This window comes from Etheostoma spectabile, unplaced genomic scaffold (assembly GCF_008692095.1).
Source record: "Etheostoma spectabile isolate EspeVRDwgs_2016 unplaced genomic scaffold, UIUC_Espe_1.0 scaffold314, whole genome shotgun sequence".
Lineage (NCBI taxonomy): Eukaryota > Metazoa > Chordata > Actinopteri > Perciformes > Percidae > Etheostoma > Etheostoma spectabile.
Genome location: NW_022605583.1, coordinates 1,364,464 through 1,372,055, shown reverse-complemented (window position 1 = coordinate 1,372,055; position 7,592 = coordinate 1,364,464). Strand labels below are relative to the sequence as shown.

Sequence of the window (7,592 nt, the reverse complement as noted above, 5' to 3'; positions counted from 1 at the left end):
GGGCAATAATATCGTCTGTAAAAAATAAAAAAATAGAAATTTAATTAGCTGACAAAGGTTTTACCATGAAACGTAATTCCCGGAAATGCTGCATTTGTGTTTTCTTTGTGCAGACGTTTGTTTTTTTTGTCTTCCTGGCATCTTGCTGACAGCATTGGACACATTATCACAATTAGTCGACATTTCTCAGAGGACAATCTGTCTGCCCCCGCTTCGTCCTATACACCGAGCTGTCAGATTGTGACTCATGATGATGTTTTTCCCCTCGGTACTTGTTACGTGAAGGGTTTCACTCAGTCTGCAGTAAATCCATATTTGGAGAGAAAACCTGTTTGCTGATGTGCAGGAGGTACTTCAAACCAAAAACAGGTGTCTTCTAAAATCCCAGATATTATTATGCAAGATGTTTCTAACAGCCACAACGTGGCTATAATTTATTTCTAGGAATAGTTAGTTTTTGAAAAGATAAACTGAGGTAAGGCTTTAAAAACTTTATCTCATGGAGAATTTAAAGTTATTGTGCCGCAAGCCCATTTAGTAGTTGTTCTAGAGCTAAAACCTGTGAACGTATACATGTTCCATCGAAACAAGTTCCTTTCTGAGCTTTTGCACATACAGGTAAAGAAATGGACCAACAGACCCCGTTGTTCTGGACGGAGACCAGTAAAGTCCGTTAGAAGCTCTTTTCCCGGTGATGCTGAGCGTTACTGCGCAGCCTCCACTGAGCTGGAAGACGTAGCTGTGACGTGAGCAACCTGTCTGAAAGTTGTAAGTCTTCTGGTAGCTGTGCAAGAGAAATCTCATCATTCCCAATCAGCAGAGACGGAGAACATAGGTATATGTAAGGGGAAACATAGGCATAGGCTTATTATTGCTAATTAACATGCTAGTTAACATTAGTAATTAAACCTAACAACTAATGTTAGTTCAAACTGTCTGTGAGCGTACCCTGTACTATACGGTAATTCCTCTACTGTGCGACAGTAAGTGGTTATGCCAATTGTTTTTTTTATTTTACAAAAACGTCGAGCTACAAGGTAATTGAACCTTTTTTAATACATTGTGTTTCTTTAGAAATAAACAACGGACAAATAGTCTTTAAACGCTTCAGATGTAGTAATTCACTGTCAAAGTGGTGCCAGTCAATGGGATGCTAACGGTGGGTGATGGCTTCTTAGCATCAAAATTGCCCACAGGAGCTCCGCTTAGAGAGGAGAGGCTTACCCCTTGGTTTTGCAGCGGCACCATGGTTCTCGCTTATGGCGTTTTTTTCCACTGCATGGTATCTATTCTACTTGCCTCAACTCTACTTTTTTGGTTTCCATTGAAAAAAAGTCCCTGGTACCTGCTACAAGTACTTTTTTAGTACCACCTCAGTCACCTCAGGTAGCCTATCATTATTGGAAACGCCATTATACTGCCCAAACTGATTGGATTGGTTAAAAGAAATGCCAATAAACCATTGCTGTGGAGGTCTGGCGAGTGAATATGAACAAAAGCGGTCAAGATGAATTTCAATTTCAATGTCGTCACGTCAGTCAATTTACAATAACAAAAAAAAAACATTAGTTCCGGCAGAAATGGCGAGACCACCAGGGGCATGCTGAGCACACTGATTCTGAGGAGCACTGGGTTAGTGAACGATACGGAATCTGCGCCATCTTTGATTTGACATGTCATGTGGTTGTGTAACAATCGACTTTAACAGTTCTTTAAATACATCATGTTTAACATCATACCCTAAAACCCTAAAAGGCTAAATTGGAAAGAGACGTCAGTAAATGATGCCTCGGACGGGTTCTCGCGCTATGACGAAACAACGTCGAGTTCTTTTGTTAAGGAAATCTGGCGTATGAGGTTAGCTTCCTCCTCCAGTTTTAGGAAAGTTTGTTCCATGCAAACACTCCCTTTTTTAGGTGAGTCCCTTCAACGGTTAATGCTTATCAGTGTGTTGGGTATATATATATATATATAATATAACACAGTATATGTTCAGGAATTGTTTTAGTAAATTATGTTGGTCATTCGTGAAGCAATGCTATCGCGTTAGCTTACCTAACACCAATTAAGCTAGTCCCATTAACCTCTTGCGATGCTAATGTCGCGTCGTTGGTATTACTGACCGCTGTAAGTTGCAGTAGCTATTTACATTAGTCTCGCTTTGACATGTTAGCCACATTACCCTCTTGCAATGCTATGTAGCCTAGTTGTGTCGTGGGTGTAGGCTACCCTGTATTTAATGTTAGTTTACCGTCACTGAGCGCTGTATGTTAAAGTTGCATTAGCTATGTTGTCATTAGTCTCGCTTTGGATTGTTCCACATTAACCATTGCATGCTAATGTAGCCTATTGGTGTTGTAGGTGTAGCGACCGTGCATTTAACGTGTGTGTTTACCGTTCTGTGTGCTGTATGTTCTAGTTGCAGTATAATCACTATCTCTCTTTGAGATTTTGATTAGTTCATACATTTCCTAATGTTCAGCTTTGCTGTGTTGCTGTCTAAAAGTGGCTCACACCTTAGCGGAGTTCCCAACTTCTTCCTGCTTTGTAACATTTTTGTGATGGAGGTTTTCGGCTCTGTTTCGGGCCTAGAAGCACTCACTTGGCATTTTTCATGTTGCCTTATTACTGTAAATGATGTATATAATGATAGCACCGTTGCTCTCACTTGTGTGCAAGGGTGTCACATGTTATGTGATATAGGGAGAGTGTTCAAGTGTTTTTTGAGAACTCATTCTAAATTGATAATATATTTTTGTCACCATTTTGTAGGTAAGGTGAGTTATCTTTCCTGCCAAGAAAAAGAAATCTGCAAAAAGCTTGTCAGATTCCCAGATGGCTTCACCTAAAATGTCTCTTAAGAACAAGACGAAGGATAAAGGCCAATCAACCGATATTAAGGTGATATATAATAAGTATGTAACTCCTGTTTTCTTGAGCCAGTAGCACCTTGCTCACATCAGTCATGGTCTTGTTTGTTTTATATGCTAATTGACCTTGATCTTAATGTGGTAAAAGGTGGAGGAGGCCCTATTAACTCTGCAGCAATACTATTGTTCACTGCTGATCTGTGGTGCTCTCAGTTAGCCACAGGCTTGCAGAATTTACACGGCATGCTAAAGTTGACTAAAAAGAGGAATAAAAAAATCACTTTTGGAAATTGATTCAATTCTATTTACAGTATCAAATCATAACAGGAGTTATCTCAAGACACTTTACAGATTGAGTAGGTTAAACCACCTCTATCACACTGCCTGTCTATTACACATCTGTGTGGTGTGTGTGTGGTGTGTGTGTGTGTGTGTGGTGGTGTGTGTGTGTGTGTGGTAATATATTAATATAATAATATTATAATATTATATAATATATTAGGGGTGTGACGAACGCTTACTCGACGAGACACTCACGAGATTGGGTTCACGAGAACGAGACGAGATTTAAACAATTTTTTTAAAGAAATCCTCGATGAAATATATGAATGAAAAGTTTTTTTATTCACCTGAAAAATCACAAAATGCAAAGCAATTTAGTGCATTTTGAAATAACTATTAATGATGTTTGTTATTTAACTTTTTTTTAAAAACTATTTTAATGAATTATATGCAGTAAAGGACGTGCAAACACTGCAAAATGTGGGCTGTAATTGTGATATAGCCCTGCGTACACCTAGAAGTCCAACCATCAGTAGTTATGGCGATGCTTTCTGCCTCTTTCAGACTCTGTACAACCTTGACCTTGGCTTCTTTGTAGAGGTGGTGGAGCTGTAAGTGTTTTTGCATAGTGCTCGTGTTAGCTTCGGTATACGGCATTTTTTTCTTACAATGTTTACATATTGTGTTTGTCTTGTCTGTCACTCTTTCGCCGTTTATCATTTCCGCAGAAAAAACCAAAATGTTGCCACACAAATGATTTAAAAGTGGCAGGGGGATCTTCAATAGTAATTTCACGCTCCATCACGCTGACATCACATCGCCTCACGAGACAACTTTTCACCTCGACGAGAAATCTTGTCACGTTTTAATCTCGCGAGATCTCGTAAAAAAAAAAATATATATATATATATATATATATATATATATATATATATAGTGTAGCTATCCTCATCGTTCTATCCTAAATTTAAGAGTTTATGGAGAGGAAAAAAACTTCAGTTGCTCGTCAATTCAGCTTTGCACATGGGGATGGATGGATGGATGGTTGATCTGAGGTGGATGTGGACACATTAACGTTACAGCTGCAGTGTCTACCATTGCACGTTAGCCTAGCAGCTAGTGGAGTGTCCTTCTGTTTATAGCTTTATCACGATAAAATAACACGGTTGAATTTCAGCCTGCATGCAGGTTTAGTATCCTAAAACAGAACGGCTTATCTTGGTAGAGACAGCAACAAGTTAGATAACTGCTGAGTCACCCACTCTGCTGCTAGCCGGGCTGGACACAGGTTTAGGTTTATGCCAGTGTTGTTTCGGGGGTAACTTTACCGGCAGTACTGAGGATAGGTAAAGCCACTGTGTCTTGAGAAGCTCTAGCTTGTTTTATTGTTCACTTTTAACTCCCTTTACATCAACTTTGGTATCTCCTTTTCCTCACAGTGGCACTCCTACGCTGCTCTCCGTTACAGCTCGCTCTCCTTGCCGCACGGGCACTGACGTCACTCACTTAAGGCTCCCTGGCCTTCTCGCTCTAACTTCCACTACTCTCGTCAGGGGGTGGCGGTTAACCGCCAAACCACGGTGATACGTTGCTTCTTCACTACTAAGAAAAACTCTATACCATCACAGTCCTAGTGCTTAATAGTCTAATTTCAATCATGTCAGCTGTACTTCTAGGCCCTCCTAGTGTTGGATAATTTAATCTACAATAAAACATATTTTATAATCTACATGTTTTATGTTCAACAATCTTGATGTGTAAAGTAACTAAAGCTTGATTTAGAGCTTGAAACGCTTTAATGACCATGTTTCATTGGCCAGTTACTTGCACAGGTTAGTGCACGTCAGCGCACGGGTCCATCATGTGACAAACGCTATGGAGCGTACCACATGGCGTGTGTGCATATTTCGACAGTGTGACGGCATAAGTGAAGAAATACTACCTGTACAACAAGATGCACAGGTAAGAGGCAAACGTAAATCTGCTATAACATTTTATCTGGTCTAAGATATGATGACAGTGAGTAGAAAAGACTTCAAGAAACTTCTGAATGAACTAGACAAACGGCACCAAATCCTATCCTGCACCTTTTTCTCCCAGGCAGCTATCCCGCAGCTTTAGAAAAGGCGGTGTAGGCAGAGTTTGGACATCCTTCCTCTACGACTGCCCTGTGGTCCAGCCGCACACGGAGCCGTGTGTAAGTCTCACTGTGCACTATATTGTTATGAATCTATGAATATTGTTACGATGTGTTTTCCTCCAACTTTTGTAATATCACATTTTGTCAATATCGTGCAGCCCTAGCTGTCAGATGAATATAGTGGAGTGAAAAGTACAATATTTCTCTCTGAGATGTGACGGAGTAGAAGCGGCATTAAAAGTACAAGTACCTCAAATTTGTACCTGAGTAATGAGCTTAGCTCCATTCCACCACTGGTGCTTTCTTTGGAGCGTGATAAATCTTTTATTGATAAAGAGGAGGTTAGGTTCACATTTTCTTTTCCTCCATAATTGAGCCAACCTCGTGGAAACTGCTAAACGTACTCCACAGTGAGATCACTAGAAGGTCTTTCCAAAGAAAAAAATGCAATTGTCTTTATTGTATTTGGAGGCAGTAGCATATGTAGAGGTTTACTACTCAACGCAGCGGCTGCAGGTCATTCCCAAAACTCTCCCCTTTCAAGTCTTCTGTCCTGTAGAATTTAAGCCCATCCCCCCCCAAAAAAAGCTCAATAGATAGATGAGAATTTTTGGGCTCTAACATTGTCACAGGCCAGTGAAGGTTAAGAAACCCTGTTAAAGATCTTTAAAAGTTTCAGATCTTTTGCTGTACTCTGCTTCCTGTTGGTGGGCCCATTTTAAGCCTTTTATCAGTCTGCAGCAGCCGCAGGACCTCACGGCTACAGTATGTGGGACAGCAGGAGCTCTGTCCCACTTAGCCGTTGACCCAAAACATGGAGACTAGCATCAATTACAGCCGCCATATGCAAAGCACAGGTGGCACAAGGGAGGCTGGAGTCTCGCTTTGAAAAAAGGATGCAAGTTTCTTATGTCAAGACAAGCAATGTGGAGATGATGCAATGATTTTAAAATGATACCAGGATACTTTGAAATACTTAAAAAAAAGTAACTACAGTTAAAACCTTGTTTGTTGCTCACATACAGTGCCTTTATTGTCATCCACTCTGAGCCGTTTTCCAGCTACAATGTGCTTTACCTCAGCAGGCGGGAAGAAACCCAAATTTGGTCTTGGTTTGTTTACACCAGGGTTCTCATTCATTAAGGTTTCTGATGCACACGTTTGTGCTTTGTAAAAAGTCCCTTTTATAGACCTTATAAACAGTATATGGCGAACACTGTAGTATATACACTATACTATAAAATGTTTACAAATGACACCCTGTGTGTGATGATAAATTGATTTGAACTTCATCCCAGGGATAAAAAGGGCAGGTACTTCCTCTCCTGTCAGGAGACCAAAAGTTTGACAAGAGTGAATAAGTCCCTCTCTCTGCTCAGTAAAACTGGTCAGAATTCCCCTTCATTTACAGCGTTTTGTGTATTTGCAGGAAGTGACTTGTCTGGGATTCTGCCGGAGCAGACTGGTCAGTTGCCTCACGGCGCCAGAGGACACAACGCCTGCTTCCTGATAAATCACGGGACAAATCAAAACGGGGCGACAGAGCTCGCCTTCTGTCCCATACTGATAAGAGACGGCTTTGTGAAAACCAGAGGTATCACTTACACACTCTCATTGTCAGAAAACAACATAATTGCAGTGTTTTTGGTGAGTTCTTTCTTGTATTTAAGGTATCCGTCCTCCCAAAACCTGTTTTCACTTACGTCTAGCGGCAATTTATCTAGCCATGCAGAGCTTTTTAATGTGAGTGCCCAGGCTTGGAGATATCTGCTGCTGCCTGTACTGGGGACAGTGGAGGTTACAGGATGTCTTCTGAAGGGGAAAAAATAGAATGGATTAGGACCAAAATGATAATCATGACTATTTTGATCACGATTATTTGTTGATTTTTAACCAAAACAAATTTTATTGTCACCTAGGCTCAGAGAGACGGCTGACTCATTATGAACGGATCCAGCACGTCGTGTGTGTATGAAATGTCTGTATCGTCACTGCGCTGCATTTTTATGAACTATGATATTTTGGCCATGGGTCACATCTCTGGCCCAGGTCCAGCAGCTCCGTCTCACGCTGTTACTCTACCAACTGAAGTTAGTTTCATTCAATAACTTCTTCTGTGTTCTTCGCCGTGGCGGCCGCGATAGCAGAGTTACCATGGAAACACTGGTACAAATACAGGTTTGCCCCTCATGCTTAACAATATACAGCTGTGTTAATAACAGTTAAAACTGGAGACAAATGTCAGAAGTGTGGACCGGCGCGGACAGATCCAAACACAGGCACGGCTTTACAGACGAAAT

At 40.8% G+C, this 7,592-nt stretch overlaps 1 long non-coding RNA gene across 2 annotated transcripts in view; it reads left to right on the top strand.

Moving 5' to 3' along the window:
* Positions 1 to 7,592, top strand: part of LOC116686133 (uncharacterized) — a 12,407-nt gene that overhangs the window by 2,290 nt on the left and 2,525 nt on the right. Inside the window, exons 3-6 of one of the 2 annotated variants that reach the window (XR_004331156.1) lie at positions 4,592 to 4,732; positions 4,973 to 5,114; positions 5,253 to 5,349; positions 6,722 to 6,886. This is a non-coding gene — a long non-coding RNA (uncharacterized LOC116686133). Of the gene's footprint in view, positions 1 to 4,591; positions 5,115 to 5,252; positions 5,350 to 6,721; positions 6,887 to 7,592 lie in introns of both variants that reach the window. The other variant, XR_004331155.1, reaches the window with a different exon arrangement.